Here is a 20,467-nt window from a genome sequence, read left to right as displayed (position 1 = left end):
TTAGCTCCTTCTTCACCAAAACGGACCGATACAAAGTCCGCATCACTGCAGACGCTGTACTGATCCGCCTGTCGATTTCCCGTTCCATTCTTCCCTCACTCGAGAACAAGACCCCAATATACTTGAACTCCTCCACTTGAGGCAGGATCTCATCCCCGACCTGGAGCGGGCACACCACCCTTTTCCGACTGAGAAAGTCATGTTTGGATCCATTTGAGTAATTAATCAGTGATAGCGTGTATCCTCTCAGTTATTTTAACTGTTGTTAACATTGTGCTGCTGTTGTCACAAATCAAGAGGCTACTTCTTTCTCCGCCACGCTGTAGCAATCGCCATTCTGCTCTTCTCCTACTGGTTGGTCTTTGCCTTAGATGCCAGGTCACAGGGAGCAGCAGCCAGGGCGGATCTGACCTCCCTTACACTGCTTTGACTTCGGCTTTTCTCATAATGACGTTTATGCCAGCTTCCTGACAATGGGAGAGGAAATTTGATTTATCTCCTCTCTGCTTGATATGCAAATCAGCCTAGGAGCTTTCTAACCAGGATTCGTTTGTGTTGGGTCGCTGCAGCATGTCTTCTTTTTCCTCAGTTATTCATTAAATGCATTTGGGTGATTCACACTCAGTAGAAATGTGTGGCTTCACATTGTGCAGAATTAACAGTCAATACATAACACGTGCAGATATGCAGATAAAAGTGTTTGTTCTTGACAGCTGTAGTATGGCAGAATATTGAATCAAAAATGAACGTGAAGATTTTTTTGGTTCAGGTAAACATGTTTCCATTGCATTTTGTTTGCAGTGATTAAGTTATATCTTATCATTCAAAACCACATCAAATTCAACGTCCAGAAATGATTTCAACAATTATTGTCTTCATCAATTTGCCCATGTTATGATTTATTTTCTCACAATAATCATCTATGTATATATAGTATCTGTGGTTTAATGTATTTGCCATACAGTACATACATTTCCATGATACTGTACATGTTTTCTTCCAACATATTTGGTTTGTTTTTTGTTTTTTTACAGTACAAATAGCTGCAATATCCTCAATTCCGCTGGGGTTATTGCTGAGTCACGTGCTGGTTGCGATCAGTGAGGACTAGTGAGTGGTTGGAATGGTTCATGGTATTCGGGCTCCCTCAGGAGCTATATATGGTCATGGACCTATAGTCTCTAGGGGTCTCTGAAGCCTAGAAATCATTTGACTGGAACTACAAAGTACAGCCACATTCAGATCCCTTTCTTTGGCTCACTCTATAAAATGTAAAACCATACAACTCTCCTCTGCCACTTTCACACACATGTTTGGATTGTGTTCGCAGCAAGGGGCGGTGCAGTCAAAGGAAATACTTTCGTAATACTATATTGACTCTGCCCTGTATTCTCTGAGTAAAATCTGCTTCAGTAAAATAAGGAAGGACCACTGCTGCTTGTTTTGCATGTAAAGGGAAGGCAGAGATGAGTATGTCAAGATAATCTGGCTAATTAGTGTAAAAAAATTTTTTAAAATAAATCTGAACTGCTAAACTGACATGTTTTTTCTTCAGCCGTAATGCAACAGCAAATATACATATGTGGTGAGCGTGTGTGGGAATGTGTTCACACCCATAGAGGGCAGCTTTGCTCTCCACAACGTAGCAAAGCATAAGCAGACGAGGTTTCTGGTGTGACGAGCCTCCTGCCAAGAAATAGTCATGTATGGTATGTTGTTTTTAGGGGGACTGCAGTATATTCAAGTGTATGTAAGGGAACATGAGAGTGCCAAACAAAATTATCTGCCAGAGACAATACAGATGCTGGTTGAGAGTCTTTCATTTCACATTTACTGTCCTTAATTAGGAAGAGAAGCTATGGATTGCTTAATTTGCCTTAAAAGACTAAACATAATTCATCACCGAATGGAATGATTCTTTCAGCTCCTTCTTTGCAATGCCACTGTTACGCTTGATGTTATCTACCCTGAGAGACAAAAAAATAATAAAAAATTTCAAGCAGCAGTACAGAGAAAGAGGAAAAGATAGAGAGCTGCCATGAAGGTAGTTGCTAATAGGGATGGGCAGACTAGTCAATGCAAAATTTTCAGTTAATTGTTATTTTCTTGTATGACTTAGTACTATGTTGACCTTTAAATGAGTCAGCGAATAGCTCGGAGAGACAGTGCCATGTCTGAGATAGACACTTGACCATAGCAACTTTAAGACAAATGCAATATCCACCAAAAATCCAGTTTGGATCAATTATGCCTATCTTGCTTCAAGATGAAGCTTGTGACGAAACAACCTTGTAAATAACAAAGATAGATTGAACGAATTCCACATGATCGACATTAGATTCTCACATTACTATGATTAAAATAATCAAAGAACACATGTTTCAGGCAGTCACAGTCCTCACGAATCCATAGAAACCCTTACAAGTGTCTTTTTTCTCTCCACTGCCAGCTTCATTCTCATAATTGTTACTGTTATCTGCTGCTTCCGAAAATGGATTGTTCTTGTCGGCTACCATTCATTTACTGGAGATTATAACATAAGTGATGTTCTCTGCATTTCAAACCCTCTTGCTGTAGTTAATGGAGTCAGTTTTTTTTTCCAGGGGCAGCAGTCTTATTCACTGTAATCTACAACACACGGGGCACACTTTTTGATCTGAAAATGAGTTGTGAATAAATTAGCTCCAAAGTTTGTTTGTTTCCTTCGTCTGGGGAAGTGGGACTACATGCATATGAATGAGGCATCCATACACTAAAGGTCAATTTATGGCACAAATAAGGTTCATGCTGTAATTTAAGATCTCGTTACGAGGCCATGATATACAAGTGCATCGCTTTGTATTGCAGACTTAATCATGTCACTGTACAAGCAGATTAAATCAAAGTGATATTTGGATACTTAACCATGTTTAGAATTTGACAGCTATACAACGTTGCAATGTGACAGAATAGGGTACCTGAAAATGTGCACTCTATTTTGTCTTCAGTGATTCAGTTATTTTAGCATTCATATCTCAAAATAAAAAAAAATAATAATTAATTAATTAATTTAAAAAAAACAGGGTGGGTCAGCTGGGATAGGTTCCAGCTCATCCATGACCCTAGTGAGGATAAGCGGTACTGAAAATGGATAGATGAGTTACTCCCTTCAGTCCTCCCTTTAGCAGGTAAACTGCATGCCCTGTAGGGTTTGTCTTTTTGTTGTTTTGGAAGTGTGTTTTGGGGACTTATCACTCAGGTAGAGGGGAATTGTTCGACTCCTGCTGCCCAGCATGTACCTGGGATTTTCATGGCTTGAGCTAACCTGGAGCCGTGACGGGGCTCTTGAAGTGGGACCAAGGACTGGTGGTGGAAGCAGTCCTGGAAATGGGGCATCGACGGGGATGCTATTGGCTGAAGCACTTGAGTTGACTGTAAGCAGATGCGCTGGGACGGTCATTGACTCTAGGCGAGAAGACTGAGGGCCCGGAGTCGGGGGCATGGCTGGCTTAGTGCCCTCCAAGGCTTGCCAACAGGGAGACATGCTGTAGAGAGCTTGTGAAATGTTGAAATTTATCTGAAATCCACATTGCTTGTTTTTTTGTTTGAAAAACTGCATCTCTGGAAGCATCCTTCCACTGTTGTCTCACACCAGTCCCACGCAGACAAGGAATTCAGAAATATGTTTTGCTCACCACTCCAATTACCGTGTTGTTGTTGTTATACATGGTCTGATCCTTCAATCTGTCACCCAGTGTGATGTAATGGGATGCAGGTGGATCCAGATGCGGGAAAAGCAGCCTGGTAGCTAAGGCAGGAAAATCTCAAAAACATATTTACAAAATAATCAAAGAAAAATACAGGATGAAACAATATGTGGCTAACACTAAGCGGCAGCAGAGAATCAAATATACTGAAGAAAGATTATGAGACTCAGAGGAGGAGCTGACACACAAGGAGATGACTGACAAAGGGATCAATGACAAGCCACAGGTGATAGTAATTATGATAGTGGCCATGTGAGAGTGGCACAAGAGATGGTGGGACATGGTTGGCTGAACACAAGAGGGCTAGACAGATCACATGCTCGAGCTGCACACAGACAAAGGAAAAATTAAACAAAACAAGAGATCTTAAATACAGAAACCCAAACAAAGTGCCGAAACCAAGCAGAAAATCCAACAGAAATCTGTAGTCCAGTTGGGACTGTGACAATACATACCCTTCACCTGTAAATGTATTACCTGTTCAAGACCAGATCAATTATTAATGTGAAATTAATTACTTTGAGTTTGTTTCATTTAATGTAATTTATTTAAATGCATGCCATGAAATTTATTGATGACCTGTTCAAGGTGTTTGCCCAAATTAAGATGGGATCGGCTCCAGCATACTTGTGACCATAATGAGGACAAGTGGTATAGAAAATGGATAATTGAATTTCAGGAAGCTTCCCAATACTGTGCTGTGCGGCGTTGATACTCCATCAGAAAGCGGAATATGACAGGGACTACTTTGTCCCCCCCTATTCTGTGTAAGTACCCTTTATACAGAACAGGGACTTTGGGGGAAAGAAAATTTTGAAAAATCAGGCGGTTTAACCAGGGCCTAAAGTTTGTCACGAAAGCATCGGGGTTGATGTCATGATAACCGCTGACAAAGATGGTGTTCAAAAGCTTCAAAACCAAGCGGGTTTGGGGGTGGGCAATTGTCGAAGAATTTATTGAATTTATATACCTTTTATCCACAATGTAGACAGAGTGCCACCACTCTAGTGGTGTCCAAATGCTTGTGGTCCAGCACATTGGGCTACACAGTGCAGTTAAACATTTTCTGCACTTGCGTGAAGTCTTGGAAGTCTCAAACTTACCTGTTTGTACTGTTGGAGGAAAGGTAGTGTTAATTTTTTGTAGAAAGCATGTCTCGCCGCAGTGGTAATGGTGAAAGCCACAATTCTCTTCAGACTGGCTGAGGACCCTAAAAGTTCATGTTCAAAATTCCGCTTTTTGAATGTTTTTTTCTCCCTTATATTTAATTTGTACTCTTATTCAAACATATCTGCGGGCCTCATGTATTGCTTCTTCATGCAACTTTTATCGTGGAATATTCGGTCATCAGGAAGTGACATTAATAGTTATTTGTTCACATAAGCATAGACAAGGATGTGTCACAGCTACCGTGAGAAATCATGCACTGTAAATTTTGATTGGCTTTAGAAACCAACTGTGAGAATTACACAGCATAATTTAATTTCTGCTTGTTCCATTTTTCTATCAGCCTCTGCTCTTTTGCAGCCCTCCTCTTATTTTCCTCATTGCACTCACATCATTTGGCCTGCCCTCCACAACAAAGGCTTACACAATCCCAAATTTAGATTACTTTATCATTTCATGGGCCAAGCAAGCTTTGTCCGTTCAGCTACCTGCTGCAATGCAGAATGACTTCGATTTGGCACAGTGCGGTTTGTTTACCTTTTCGTGATCGTTGAGACTTTAGCTTTGGAAACTGCCATTATGAATACAAACCTCTGTAGCAGTGCAGTGCTGCTGCTGCTGCATGGCTCTTTTTACTAGTCCTTGGTTACTTGGTCTTGATTTACAGAATAGAATTGATGCTATTTACAATATACACACAAACACACACAGTCGTGCTCACCATTATTGGCACTCATAAAGTTTAGTACTGTGGAATATCTCCAGAAGAAAATGAATTAAGTGAGACAACATTTTTCTATAGTGATTTGTTGATTTGTTTTATACAAAAGAGCCAATTATAAACAATGGTTTATGGACAAATTAAACAAAAAATAGAGCTTCTAGGCAATGCACACAAACAATATGTTTACAGACTGCATAATGAAGCCTTTAAGGAAAAGAACACACTGTCAAGCATGGTGGAGGATACTGTGGGGCTGCTTTGTTAAATCTGGTACTGGAGGTCTTGACAGCATCCATCCATCCATCGATCCATTTTCTGAGCCGCTAATCCTCACAAGCGTCGCAGGAGTGCTGGAGCCAATCCCAGCTATCATCGGGCAGGAGGCGGGGTACACCCTGAACTGCTTGCCAGCCAATCGCAGGGTACATACACACAAACAACCATTCGCACTCACATTCACACCTACGGGCAATTTAGAGTTGTCAATTAACCTACCATGCATGTTTTTGGGATGTGGGAGGAAACCGGACTGCCCGGAGAAAACCCACACAGGCACGGGGAGAACATGCAAACTTCACACAGGCGGGGTCGGGGATTGAACCCCGGACCTCAGAACTGTGAGGCAGAAGCGCTAACCAGTCGTACACTGTGCCGCCATCACAGATATCATGAAAAAAAAAAAAAGAGAGAATTTCGAACAAAATGTCAAGCGCCTGGTGGCCGGGTCTGCACCCATGAGACCCGGCCGGGCACAGCCCGAAAGGGTAACGTGGGTCCCCCTTCCCATGGGTTTACCACCTGTGGGAGGGGCAATAGGGGTCTGGTGCAACGTGAGCTGGGCGGTGGACGAAGGCAGGGACCTTGGCGACCTGATCCCCGGCTACAGAAGCTAACTTTAGGGACGTGGAACGTCGAGAAGTTCCGACTAGACTCGCTCCACACACAGCTTAGGCTCTGGTACCACTCCTCTCGAGAGGGGTTGGACTTTCTTCCACTCTGGAGTTGCCCACGGTGAGAGGTGCCGAGCAGGTGTGGGTATACTTATTTAGAGTCTCCAATTAATGCATGTTTTTTGGGATGCGGGAGGAAACCGGAGTGCCCGGAGAAAACCCACGCAGGAACGGGGAGAACATGCAAAATCCACACAGGCGGGACCGGGGATTGAACCCAGGTCCTCAGAACTGTGAGGCTGACACTCTAACCAGTCGGCCACCATGCCGCCAACTGGGATTACCAAAATTATTTATATTTGCTAAATGCCAGAATTATGAGAGAATTATTATTATTATTTTACAATCTTTCATTACTTTTTTCAACGTCAGAAGTTTATATTCAATAAGATTAAAAACTTCCATCCATTCTCTGTACTGCAATTCGGGAAAACCCAGATAATGATGTCATGTGTTTTTAAGCTTCTGATGGTTCTTGCTTCTGGTTTATTAACAACACAATAATTAGAGACACACCTGTGGATGTATTTGAAGGCACACCTGTAACACACTGAAAAAAATAAACAATTGAACTGTTTGACCATAATGAGCATTGTTTGTTTGTTTTTGAAGGAAAAAAGAGGGAAGCTTGCAAGCCTGCGAACACCATCAGAACTTTGAAATTCAGGGGTGGCAGGGTCATGTTGTGGGGTTGTTTTGCACTTCACAAAATAGATGACATCATGAGGAAAGAACATTATGTGGAAATACAGAAGCAACATCTCAGGACATCAGCCAGGACGTTAAAGCTTGGGCACAAATGGTTATACAGTCCCTTAAAGATAACAAAGTCAATTTTTGGAGTGGAAATCACAAAGCCCTGATCTCAATCCTATTGAAAATTTATGGGCAGACTTAAATAGGCATGTGAGAGCAAGGTGGCCTACAAACCTGGCTCAGTTACACCAGTTCTGTCAAGTGGGATGGGCCAAAATTCTTGCCAAGTATTGTGAGAAGCTTGTGGAAGGATACTGAAAATGTTTGACTCAACCCACACAGTTTAAGGGCAATGGTACCCAATACTGATCAAATGTATGTAAACTGCTGACTTTGAAGGAAGTAATGAAGCTCATGAGTCACTAATCATCGCCTCCATGACAGTGAATAATCTACACCTTTAGACAAGTATTGTTATAATGGACAGGTGCAAGATAAGACGAGATAGACGGCAACACCATGCTAATCGCTAAGCTATCAACGAAGTCGCAAAACACCAAAATAAGTGATTGGGTGGTACAGTACCGTGTTATGACGGAGGTTAGTCAACTTTGAAGAACAAAATAGTAGGCAAATAAGTATGTTTTTATCGAGGAAAATACTTAAACACAATAACGCTAGACAGTTAAATAAACACGGGGACCGGAAAACGGTAATGAATTAATACGTCACTGGTACTAGGTCCCTTGAGAAAAGAACATAATTTAAAAGTGCGTAAACACAAACTTTTATAAGGTAACCTTTATTAGTCCCACAATGGGGAAATTTGCATCATTTCAGCAAAACTAGGGGATAGAGGAAATACAAAAATAGCATGCAACAGAAGACATTTGGCTGTAAATGTGTCCGCCATTCCAAGGTTGATGCAATAAATACTTTAAAATAACAAATATTGAAACCATAATCTATTTACGATTCCGATTATAGAGTAATGATTATGTTGTGAAATGAACAGTATGCCTATTTCTTTTAAGCCTAATAGTGTACATAAAATACATATACTACTACTGTTCTTGACAAAATTTAAAATATGGAAATTCAAATTGGTCTGGAAGTGAATTTCTATAGGTTGGCAGCTCTGCAGTCATATCCATGAATGCAATTTTATTTATAATTGGCATAGTTTTATTGTTAATAATTGACTGGTTTGATTTATGTTCATATTATAATTAATGTTAAGCACATTGTGTTGCATTTTTTTTTGTATGGAAAGCACTTACAAATATAGTTTGATTGATAATTTCTTTCGGCGTTTTGGCTTCCGGTTTTTGGCCTTGGGGTTTTCAGTTTCAGTTTTTAGTCTCGGTCAAGAATTTTCACTTCACTGCATCACTGGAAATAATGTGGGTAATCCTAATTGACCTAAAATGGGAAAGGTATAGTCTGATTTCATGTCAGACAGTGAATAAAAAAGCATATCCATCTTTTTATACAGTGTTTGTAAACATCTAGTTTCAACTGTACATTTGGGCATAGTTTGAAACCGGAAGGAGCAGACAGAACTCATAGAGATTATGCTAACCATCAAGTTAAATATACAAATATATGGAGCTCGGGAGAGTGATAGAGAGACAGAGACGGAGAGACTATGCATTTTCACAGTTTTATCCAAAAATAAAAAGTTAAAGTGATATTAGTATATGAATTACAGTTTGGGTTCAGTTATTAAATTTGCAAAGTTTTTTTTTTTTTTTTTTTTACCATCCATTCACATAATAAGTTATTACATATAGGTCCAGGACCTTTATTCCATTACTGGCCAGTTATTATGCTTTGGACCGATTACATTTTAAAACACATTACACATTTTTATTACGTTATGGGCCATTATTGCATTATCGGCTTCTACAGATGTGAAAGACGTGCGAAGCCAAGTGGCCAACATACTTCAAATTCCATCAAATGAGATCATCCTAAAACTGACTTGATCTCTTTTTAGTGTTTGTCTTTTTAGTGTTTGTCAGCTGTAGAAGAACTGAAGATACTGTTCTCATGTTTTCTTGAAATGCAGTGCTCTGAGAGCCACAATACAAAAAGGTCTGAATGTGCGTAATACTTAAAATATTTTATTTGCATATTTGACTTCCACTTTCCCTTACCATACGTCGAAAAAATGAGATGAATTCCAATCAGCATGGCAGTAATTAATATATGACAAATATTGTGTGTGTTTGTATGTGCGTGTCTCTAAAGAGTCAAGGACAATGCAATGGATTTTTGTTTAGCATTTTCGAGTGTTGGGGTGGGCTACATTCCATGCCCCATTAAGTCCATCTGAATGGGTTTTTACTGAATGCTGCTGCGTTCTCGTTTTCATAGCTGTGTTGAATCAGCTTTTCCATTTGTGTAATTGTCTTTTTCTTTTATTGTAGACAACACAATTGGCATATATTGTATGAGATATTTGTTGTGCCAGACTAGAGAGTGCTGTGAGTTTTCTTTCGCCATCAAATGGTAAATTATCATCTAATCTCAACAATCACCAAGCAAAATAAAAAAATAAGTAATGGGTGGCAATTGTGTAGTTAGTGTTGATGCTGAAGCTCCAAATTATGGCCTTTTTAAGCAAAGAAGACTGTTAATTGGCTGATGATTTTTGTTCGTGAAGCAATAACTTTCTTATAAATCTATGTGCACATGTAAAAAGCATTAACTAAGAAAATTCCGCTGCGAGGTGAATCAGAGAACATAAGTTTTCATTCATTCATTTTCCGTACCACTAATCCACACTAGGGTCGTGGACGTGCTAGAGGCTATCCCAGCTATCTTCGGGCGAGAGGCAGAAACACCATGAACTGGTCGCCAGCCAAACGCAAGGCACATATAAACAGACAACCATTCACAGTCACACCTACGGGCAATTTAGAGTCTCCAATTAATGCATGTTTTTGGGATGTGGGAGGAAACCGGAGTGCCCGGAGAAAACCCACGCAGGCACGGGGAGAACATGCAAACTCCACACAGGTGAGGCCGGATTTGAACCAGGGTCCTCAGAACTGTGAGGCAGATGTGCTAACCAGTCGTTCACCGTGCCGTCTGGACATAAATTTGAAAGTCAAATAATTACGTAGCTGTGTTCAAACTGATATTTCATCAGCAGAAGGCACTCACATCAAAAATGTCTGAAATGAAAACCATGAAATTCCATGACGCATCCCTCAAGCACCTTTTAATAATTTTGTTCTTTGTCTTATTATTTTAAAATTTATTTAAAGATTGACTTTGGTTGTGATGCGCCAGTGTTAAAAACATTCAGAGGAACAGAAGTCTGCTATCTGCTCTTAATGGAAGAGGAGGTAACAGGATGTCTGATTGGTTTTTGCTCCTGTCCAGATGGTTGACCACTCCTGTTGCGACTGAAATCCTGTCAGACACCCCCGTCCCCCATGAAAACAACAAGCACACACACTCCCCCTTCTATAACTTGATCCCATTTGCAGTGAACTCATGGGATTGCTGCTCAACCTTCAGCAAGGTCACTCAGCTAGTTATTCTTTTCTAGTTAAGGTCTAGTAGCCCATACATGTTGTAAGGTGTGGGTCTTCTTCAGTGGTGGACTTGGACTGAATGGTGCGACGCCCCTAGATTGCATGCCCACACCCGGGGGCTGCCGATGCATTGTCGCCTGAAAGATAACTTGCCAAAAACTATACGGTACAAAACAGAATGATAGCACAACACCTAGCAAGTAGGCAAAACGCATACCTCTATTTCTACAGGGAAAACAACAAACAACAATTAACATTAAGTCAGTGTCAACTCCAACTGACGCTACTATATATATATATATATATATATATATATATATATATATATATATATATAAATATACACACTGACTCGCCAAGAGTCAGCTGGGATAGGCTCCAGCACCCCCGTGACCCTAGTGAAGATAAGCGGTATGGAAAATGGATGGATATATATATATATACAGCGGCTGAAATATGTATTTAACACGTCACCATTTTTCACACTAAATATACTTCCAAAGGTGCTGAAAATGTCACCAGATGTTGGGAACAACCCAAGTAATCCATAAATACAAAAAAGTCAAACAAATAAGATCAGAAATGAAGTTGTGTGTAAAAATGTGAAATGACACAGGGAAAAAGTATTGAACATATGAAGAAAGGGAGGTGCAAAAAGGCATGGAAAGCCAAGACAACACCTAAAATCTATCAATAATCAAACAGAAAGCCAGCCCCTTGTCAGTGCAAATGAATATCAGCTGGTTCAGTCTTAATTTCTTACCAACAAAAAGGTCTCATTGCCAAGATGTGAGTAAAGACACATCTCATGATGGGTAAGAGCAGAGAGCTGTCTCAAGACCATCACAAACTAAATGTTGCAAAACATAAAGATGGTATTGGTGCATAACAGCTTCTAAACGTTCCAGTGAGCACGGCTGGGGCCATAATACGTAAGTGGAAAGCCAATCATACCACCATAAATTTGCCTCGATCAGGCGATCCTTTCACGATTTCTGACACAGGACTGCAAAAATAATCTGAAGAGTTGTCCAAGAGCCAAGGACCACCTGTGGAGAGCTTCAAAACGACCTGGAATTAGCAGGTACTGTTGTCAAAAAGGATAGCCATGGCCTGTATGCACGCTCCCCATGCAAGACCCCATTGCTGGGGGGGAAAAAAAGCATGTCAAAGCTCGTTTAAAGTTTGCTGAACAACATTTGGACAAGTCAGTTAAATACTGGGAGAAGATAGTCTGGTCGGATGAGAGCAAAACTGTTTGGATGCCATAATGCACACCACATTTGGAGGAGAAATGACACTGCACATCACCCTAAAAACACTATACCAACAGTGAAGTTCAGAGGTGGGAACATGATTGTGTGGGGCTGCTTTACAGCAAGTGGAACTGTTAAACTTCACATTATTGAAGGAAGGATGAATGGGCAAATGTACCAAGACATTCTTGACAAAAATCTTCTGCCATCTACGAGGATGAGGAAAATTAAGCGAGAGTGGACGTTTCAACAGGATAAAGATTCAAAACATACTGCCAAGGAAACTCTCAATTGGTTTCAAAGAACAAAATAAAGCTACAAGAATGGCCTAGCCAATCACCTGACTTGAATTCAATCGAAAATCTATAGAAAGAACTGAAACTCAAGGTTCATAAAAGAAGCTCACGGAAGATTTGAAGACTGCTTGTGTGGAGGAATGGGCCAAAATCACACCAGAGCAATGTATGCGGCTAGTTTCTCCATACGGGAGGCGTCTTGAAGCTATCATTGCAAACAAAGGCTTCTGTACAAAGTATTAAATAAACACCAGTTGGCGTGTTCAATACTTTTTTCCTGTGTCATTTCAGATTATTACACAGAACTTAATTTCTGATCTTATTTGTTCTACTTTCTTTGTATGTTTGGATTACTTGGGTTGTTCCCAACATCTGGTGAAATTTTCGTGTCAAAAGCACCTTTGGATGTATATTTAGTGAGAAAAATGGTGACCTGTTATTTATTTCAGCCGCTGTATATATTAATAGGGGAAAACACAATCTTGGGTTCAACATTTTAACACTTAAACCAATAAAGAATGTTATTACAAAATGGAAATTTACATATTTCAATGCTAAATCATACATTTGAGAGTACATGTGCCGTCATGGCAATCAAATAATTGAGGTGGTTGTTATGGTCTGTGTTTTTGTTTAATTAGATTTATTTATTTTTTCCATGCCATGTTTTCCCCTTGTCAATGTTATTTTGTCCTGCTCAGTAGGTTTTCGTTTACACCTGTTCTCGTCTGCCCTTTACCATGTGTCAACCAATCAGCTCCCTCCAGCAACTCGTGTCTTGTCCAGGTCTTCCTCGTTGTCTCGTAAACTCTTTTTTTTATTTAGTTCCCTGATTTCTTTCAGTCCTTGTTGCTGTATCTTCATTTGTCTTCATAGCCCATGTTTCCTGATTCCACTGTGTTTTTTAGTGGACACTGTTTTGTTTCCATGTGTTTCTTTGAATTTAGATTTTTTTGGAATATGTCTATTTAGTGTTTGCCTCCCTGCTTCCCTCCACTTCATGGGTCCCCCACATTTTGCCTTGCCACCAACACCACGAAAACCCGACCCTGACAGAGGAACCAGAAAAGTAGCTCTAATGTCATGCTGATGGTGATGCTACAACAGAATTCATGATCCTTTAATCTGCCAGCCTTGAAAAACCATACAAACTGTCATGACTATATAATAGTTATACATGTCTCAGTCTGGCCATCCATTCCCTCAAATTATCTTGTTGAAAAACCAGAACAGTGATTCTAGCCTGCCTGTCTGTACCTCCATCACTACCTGTGTTCCTATGGTCACAGAATATCCCATCCATCCATCCATTTTTTTTTACCGCTTATCCTCACTAGGGTCGCGGGCTGCTGAAGCCCATCCCAGCTATCTTTGGGTGGGAGGCGGGGTACACCCTGAACCGGTCGCCAACCTATCGCAGGGCATGTAGAAACAAACAACCATTCGCACTCACATTCAAACCTACGGGCAATTTAGAGTCTCCAATCAACCACCGAATATCCCCTGGGGATAAAACAGTTTTTACCTTTTTGCTTTGTTGGAGTTTTTCTGCAAATCCTCCTCCTAAATGATTCCTTGTAAAAGCCACTAGATTGCATAAACCTAAAACTTAAAAAGATGATTGGTTTACATACAATTGCAGGGAGGCAAATTTAGTTCAGTTTTTAACATCCATCCATCCATTTTATGAGCCGCTTCTCCTCACTAGGGTCGCGGGCGTGCTGGAGCCTATCCCAGCTGTCATCGGGCAGGAGGCGGGGTACACCCTGAACTGGTTGCCAGCCAATCGCAGGGCACATACAAACAAACAACCATTTGCACTCACAGTCTCACCTACGGGCAATTTAGAGTCTCCAATTAATGGGTTTTTAACATAGTATTTTTTAAATTTAGATATCAAAATTTGAATTGAGATTTAATTGAGAATTCTTTCCAGAGATATGTCCTTATCCAGCATCATTGCTTCCAAGGCCACCATCAGCCAACTGTGCAGCCATGGCCCATATGGTCCTGCCTGTCTGCTCTGTCACATCCCATCTCCCGCGATGCTCCTTGTTCTCAGTGGGTGATGAGATACTATATAGCATATATAGAAACCTGGGCTGAACTCCAACAGTACGGTACTCATTTTCATAAACTCATGAGATGTGGGGAATTTGGAGGTTGCAATCTCAAATAGTGTTCAATGAATAAAATAATGAGTGTACTTCCTGCCCATTTTTCTATCTTGGGAGCTCGAAACCAGGAACATATAATTTAACAAAAATGTAACCGCTTTGCAGTGGTGCATGTGCACACAGACGCTCCATTAGCTGCAGAATGACCAGTGTATTCAACCAAAGAGAACTGAAGTGAGTTCATGTCTCATATTACCGGTAGTTTGTGCAATGAAAGTCATTCATCTCCTGTGTGTCCAGTCCCGTCTTCATGCCTCTGTTTTCCAGCTTCCTCAAGTCATCCGTGAGCTATGTGAGATTGTGTGCAGAGTAGTGGGGTCTCTAGGGTTCATGGGGGTGGGGAAAGCGAGCATTAGGGAAGGCTGAGCAGGCTTTGGGCGAGGCATTGGCAACTGGTTTCATGCACGCAGTACGGGCAATGCCATGTGAATCAGGTCCAACTTGTAATGATTCAAATCACCGACTATGGGAGTCAAATCACAGACGGCGGGAGATCGAAAAGCTGGACAATTTTAGCAGCCGCCGCCCATAGCTGGTGAGCAAGCACACCATTTTGGGCGGGAGTTGTAGTCTCTGTGTGTCAGCCATGCGTGAAAGTCAGTTGGTCGTACAAGGCGGTGTTGCATGGTAACAGCTTGACAGTCATCCTCGACCGGTCTCGCGGCTCTCGTGGATTGCCCATCCCTGATCTGGACCATCAGGGTTTGGCTTATTAAGCAGAGGGCAAATTGCTTTTTCATTGATCATATTCTGAATACAGTCACTCCATCCACTTGCCTACCTTACATTCTATTAATGGATGGGGGCTGTGTCTGTTTATTCTTTGTGCCTGAGGGAGTCAATTAAAAACACCATCATATCCTCCTTTTGTTTATGAACCCTAATTTAGAATGGAATATGGATGCATTTGTGCAGGTTAAATTCAAAGTATAAAATCACAGTTAACTTATTTTTACAGTGCAACAGTATGTCCAATGTGCCATTGTTTCAAACAACTTTTGTCTTTCTGGAATCTCCTTTTTAACAAAACAACCAAAAAGATCATGCTGTGCATGATGCGCAATGTGCACAGTGAAAGATGCCTTCCACTTTCCACTCCCCAGTGTTTGAAACGCTCTTCAGTTTTCTATACAGACTTTGACATGACAACTTTCTGTAAGTTTGTGTTTTTTGTTTTGTTTCTATTTCTCTGCAGTATGGTATCCAAAGGACACACATATTGAAACATTTGCACTATCAAATAAGAGCTTTACCTTTTTTTTTTTTTTTTGCCTTAGAGTTTTGAATGCCAGAGAGGTTTTCATTTGACAGTGTCTGATTATTGTGGTTGCTGTTACCAATGGTGCAGAACTGCAGTGCGTCATAAATGGCTTCAATTTGACCTGTTGTCGTGGATTATTTTTGATCAGTTGCAAATAAATTTAAATTATTGATGAATACAGTTTGAGACTGCAGACTTTCTCAACACAGAGATAACTCTGACACAGCAGACGTCATACCTTTATTTTATGTAACTGTTAGTCAATGTTATGCATAATTTTACTGGTGGAGTTTCAAGTTACAAGAGAGTGGTGCTCAATAGTCTTGTCAAATTACAGAATTGACTATTATTGCTGTGTTCTAGGTTAGATTTATAGCCTGAAACTTGAATCTAGACTAGGGTGAGCTTTAAGCTGTTATCTGAAGTACATTGATAAAGTGCTTACCTTCTTCGAAGGCAGACTTAAACTGTAGTACGGCTCTGTCTGACAGGTGGAGTGGGATGCTGGTCTGATATTTGTAAGGTCCTTTCTCCTGAGCCTAAGGTGAGTACTGTCTCTATCCAAACAAATGTGTGTTTTGATTACTTGGCTGTGTTTGGGTTTTATCTTCAAATACATAGTAATTATAACAACAACACATCAACATCTATAAATGAATCTATGAGAGGCTAATGGTGACTTGCAATGCAATCTGTCCTATACTGTTTTTTAACGATTTTATATCCGTATTCTATTAATAGTCTCGGGTGAGCGGGAGCATATCCCAGCTGACTTTTGGGTGAGAGGTGGTGTACACCCTGGAATTGATGCTTCTCAATCACAGGACACAATCATTTACACTCACATTTACAAGTATGGGCAAGTTAAAGTCATTCACCTTGTGTAGATATTTTTAAAATATAGTTGGAAGCAGAATTACGTGCAGAAAACACTAGATAAAAATGATTCTTCTCAAACAAATGAGCTAAAAAAAAAGTACTGTGTATATGCATATTTCAAACAGTTAATTTTTTTTCACATTTTTCAAAAGACACTGAAGTATAAATATGTTGTCAAAGTAATAGCATACTTCAATCATTTTGTGGGGTTGAAAGAGAGAGATGTACATTCACTGGTGAATCGAGTCTTTCCTTATTAAGTACTTGTCAATTCAACTATGCTAATTTTGCTTTAATAGCCACTATTTACATCACTAAACAAAACTATATCCCATAGGTGGGATATAGTTTAAATATAATACTCAAGTAAGTGTACTGTTACTGGAGAATAAAGTAAAAGTAAAAGTAAAAAGTAGTCCTCCAAACATTTACGTAAGAGTAAGAAAGTACTCAGTCAAAAAACTACTCAAGAGTAACTTGTGAGTAACTTCTGATTATAAAAACTAATAAAATCAGAGCATGAACGTCAACTACAATTAAAAAATATTAATATATGGCAATTCACACACACCTGCCACTATTTCAATTTTAAACTACCCAAAAAACAACAACACATGCATTGGGCCCTACAGAAACATTATTTGCTTTATTCACTTATATGACTTCATGACAAAGCTTTTTGCTTACCAGAGTTATTCCTAGTGTGTGTGTGTGATGAGTGTGCGCACGTGCTCGTGTGTGTCTGTGTGTGTGTGCATGCACACAGACGAGAGCGAAAGAGACAGACAGAGAAAGATTTGCAACTTACCGCAAGGTGTTTTCTCAAATTAGAAGTGGGCTGAAATATCCACATTTGGGCAGTCACAATCGAAGACTATGCTGCCTGACAAAGCTGTTGTTTTTCGGAATCTGTAAAGTCAACACCTGCGCAGCTGTCTCCCCCCCCCAGAATGAGTCACTTTGGCCCACGAAGGGTTTGTGTGTGGTCATGTGACTGCCTTGTGCCGTCTCATTGGTGAATTGGAGTCAAATTGACACTCGTGATCACGTTGGATTGGTGCAACGGCGCCCTATGCGGAGGTTGAAGATGAAGTCTAAAAATAGATAGATCGTGCACGCCATAATGGATGACTAAAAGTAGCGAGTGGCATGTCGTTCATTTTAACAGAGTAAAAGTATTGATTATTCTACACATAAATACTCAAATAAAAGTAACAAGTATGGTTAATTGAGACTACTCTCACAAAATGTTACTTGAGTAAATGTAACGGAGTAAATGTAGCGTGTTACTACCCACCTGTGCTGTACACCATGCGATACAGTATCCTCTGTTGAAATTAGGGCTATTGCCTAGAATCCCTAAAACACCCTTGTTCTTCATCCAAAAGTATTTGTCCTTTAAAAATGTTGGCTGGTTACCACCTGACAACCAGTCTGGTTACCCAGGAGCTCGGAGCTGAAGTTCAGCTAATTTGTGGTAGCTTGACTAATGGTCTGCCTCCTCTTTAGTGCCTAGGACAAGAGGACTCTCTGTAGTTATTTTACAAGAACACAGAGTTGCTCAAGTATGTTGTTGCTTTTTGCTTCGGAGAATAATCTTGTTTGTGGGAGCTAAAAGAAAGGGTACTTAAATAGTTCAGCAGCTGTTTAAGTGGATCCCAACTTCAGGTCATGTTTTGTTTCTTTTGTGGTCTGCTGGGAATGAACTACTTTGCTGGCTCTTCTTGGGGGAGTACTACATCACTGGATATGCTTCTGTGCAGCACAATGAACAGGCCTGGCCTTGGAGAAGATAATCACTTTAAGGTTTGGCATGAGGGAGAAATTATAAATCTTGCAACATATTATTGTGAGGAGAACCAGACTCTGATACTGTGTCTGGAGATCACTTTATCTCCAACACCTCCCCCAAGGTATGACCCTGCTTCAGTTGGTTCCTTGTCTACTATCCCACTGAAAGGCAGGACTGCACGGATAAAACAACAAGTATTTTTTATTTATTTTTTGCAGTCTTGGCCTGCTCCAGTGCCTGCAATAATGCAGTCCTTCCTTTTATGTTTCATCAAGGTCAGAATAAGTGGCTATCGGTAGGTTGACTGACAGCAAATTGGCTTTGAGAGGTCAAACCACACTTTGAAAAGCTCCTTGAATGCCCCATAATTCTAGCAGGAATCATTTGGCGCATTAAACACCTGTCGTCCTTGTGGTGGATTACTCTCTCTTTAGGAGATTGAGCTTCCTCCCACAGGTCATAAATCTGCAAGTTAGGTTAATTGGACACTTCAAATAATAAATTTTTACATGTTCAATAGAACAGAAATAATTAATTTCTCCCTTTATGCAGTTTGTGTGCTGCCAACAGTGTCATTATTGAATTGAAGTATTCTATTATCATTGCTGAATAGAATCTAGAGGACTGTTTTTTCTTTAAATACCATGCAGCAGGTCGATCTGGCAACCATCACTGAGTGATAAAGCAAGGTGAAGTGCGCTGAAAAGAGGTGCTATCCATACGATAGCCTCACCTCTCTAATTAAGGTCATTTGAACCTAAAATACTCGCCTTTCTAAAATGTCCCCAGTTTAATTAACTCTCTTGAGCTTCACGATGAAAAGCCATTTTAATAGTATGGAAATGCATATTAATTTACTGGCAAGGGGCCAATTAGGGTTGACAGTCAATGTGTGTGCAGGCATTGCATGGACGAATATGACGTACCCCAGCTTCAGCTCTAACTGTATTTGAGCTCTCATAGGCTTAGTTACTTAAAACAAATGGCCCTACTCTTCTGCTTCGTCATAATAATTCCAAATATAATTAATAATTACAGTACGTTTGCAAATATGCCATTGTTTTCTTTTCCTGAGGAAATACAGTATATTACTCACAAGGATCAACAATCAATATAAAGTGCCCCACGTGGCTTGCTTCTTGAGAAGCTTCTTGATATTTTCTTCGCTCCCTAACCAGTTTAAATAAACAGCAATCTGAAAATGCAATGTTCCCTCGCTATATCGCGGATTCAGTACCTTGTGGATTTTTTTTTTTCCACATCTTTATCGTGCATAATTCGCCAAATCACTGGGTTTTTAGTGTTTGTTGTATTTATTTTGTGGTAAAATAAGAGCTTCCTAGACTAAAACATGAAAACTGTAAAAAAAAAGAAAAAAAAAAAGATTAACACTTTACAAGGAATAAAATGTACATAGTGTACAGTACTGCTGTGCAGTGCTGTATGTTTAAGAGGTATTTAAGAGTATAAAAAGTGTTTGAAAGAGTATGGTTGAGGTTAATATGAGTGTGGAGAAGATGAAGAGGCTGGGGAGGTTCATACAGCTTTAAAATATGTATAAATAATTAAAAAATATTTGGTTTCGAGTTGGCACATTTCACCTATTGTGAGGGTGGTCCGGAACCTAACCCCAACGATAAATGAGGGATTACTGTTGCTAAATGTGTTGGATGACTTTGTTTTACCGACATTAATATTGCTTTAATGTTATTTTAATATATTCATAAATGTTTAATTAATCAGGTTCAGACCTATTTAGCAAAATGTATTAATGTTTGTTTGTGGTTTGTTTTCTTTATATATTGTGCAATGTAACAAATCGTTAATAAAATTCAAATCGTTAATACATTTCCAATGAACCAACAGGTTATTTGGTCAGACAAATAGCTTCCATGCTACAATACTGGCTTTACTCACTGGCCCCTGATATTGGGCACACTTGCTTCACACGTCCAATGAAATTCAGTACATGATC

At 40.0% G+C, this 20,467-nt stretch overlaps 1 protein-coding gene across 4 annotated transcripts in view; it reads left to right on the top strand.

Moving 5' to 3' along the window:
- The window catches only part of arvcfb (ARVCF delta catenin family member b), a 260,772-nt gene that overhangs the window by 29,222 nt on the left and 211,083 nt on the right, over window positions 1-20,467 (top strand). For 3 of the 4 annotated variants that reach the window (XM_061672973.1, XM_061672974.1, XM_061672971.1), the window contains exon 2: window positions 16,313-16,365. The exons of the other annotated variant lie outside the window; for it this stretch is intronic. The gene's annotated coding sequence lies outside the window, so the exon portion shown is untranslated. The remainder of the gene's footprint in view (window positions 1-16,312; window positions 16,366-20,467) is intronic. 4 annotated transcript variants of the gene reach the window in all.

This window comes from Phycodurus eques, chromosome 3 (genome assembly GCF_024500275.1).
Source record: "Phycodurus eques isolate BA_2022a chromosome 3, UOR_Pequ_1.1, whole genome shotgun sequence".
Lineage (NCBI taxonomy): Eukaryota > Metazoa > Chordata > Actinopteri > Syngnathiformes > Syngnathidae > Phycodurus > Phycodurus eques.
Note: the sequence above shows the minus strand (reverse complement) of the source record. Positions and strands in the feature narration are given on the sequence as shown.